At 33.2% G+C, this 1,049-nt stretch overlaps 1 non-coding gene across 1 annotated transcript; it reads left to right on the top strand.

Moving 5' to 3' along the window:
- Positions 1-968: 968 nt before the first annotated feature.
- Phum_PHUM584350 lies at positions 969-1,038 on the top strand. Its single transcript has one exon. It is a non-coding gene; the product is annotated as a tRNA-His (tRNA).
- The last annotated feature ends 11 nt before the right edge of the window (positions 1,039-1,049 follow it).

The raw sequence follows: 1,049 nt of genomic DNA, 5'->3' as shown, positions 1-1,049 counted from the left end.
TTTATATTTTTCAGAACTTATGTCAATTTTGTTTCGAATTTCATGTCTCTTGATTTTATTCTTTTACCCTTACTCTTTGTTCACTAACGAGTATTGCCTAGGAAAGGTTCTACTACTTGCAGCTATAAAGCTTAAAATTATGTTCCTGATAAGAAGTCAATGTGAAGAGATACAACAGTCTACCATACAGAAGACATAGCACCTACTACTACTCAAGGAGTCTCAACCTGGACGGAACCATTCAGAACCCGACATAGGAAGCTGTCAAATCCAAACAAGAGGAGAAAACAAATTCTTTTTCAAATAATTGTTTTCCGTCTTAAGGGGGGAGGTGTTATGATCCCGTACTCAATATTCACATTTTCAAATTTTTATAAACAAAAGACTGGCGACGAACTCAAATTGTTCTTCTTTAGAAGCGAAGCTTCTAAAGACTATTTCTTTTATTTTAGTTGCAAGTGTTTGCTAGTTCCCATTGTTAAACGTTCGAAACAGTTGACTGACGAAAGACCAAAGTAATATAGGCAAGCTACACAGCTTGGCGTTGGTTCATTTGATTTTTAGTCTAGCTGTAATAAGTTCTTGTTTATTAATATTAGTTTTGTTAGTGATAGTTTTAAGTGCTTGTTCATTACTTACAAAAATAAAGAACGAACCGAATATAACAATACATATAAAGATTATAATTTGGTATGTAATGATTCGTATATGTGTGCGTGCGTGCGTGCGTGTGTGGAAACAGGGAGAAAGAATTTCCATTTCCAACCGTTTTTTAATATTATATATATATTATTAAAATTATATTTAATTAAATACAAAATATACACGACGAAGATATTATATATATTATTTATATTATAATACATGCGTATTGAAAACGAATGAGAGAAAAAAAAAATTTGACCTGTGACGCACGCAATTCCTTTATGTATAATTATTTATTCGTCGATAAGCACAACTTGACGTTGGCCGTGATCGTCTAGTGGTTAGGACATTGCGTTGTGGCCGCATAACCCAGGTTCGATCCTGGTCACGGCATTTTTTTTTTT

Source organism: Pediculus humanus, genomic scaffold (genome assembly GCF_000006295.1).
Source record: "Pediculus humanus corporis 1103172108310 genomic scaffold, whole genome shotgun sequence".
NCBI lineage: Eukaryota > Metazoa > Arthropoda > Insecta > Psocodea > Pediculidae > Pediculus > Pediculus humanus.
Note: the sequence above shows the minus strand (reverse complement) of the source record. Positions and strands in the feature narration are given on the sequence as shown.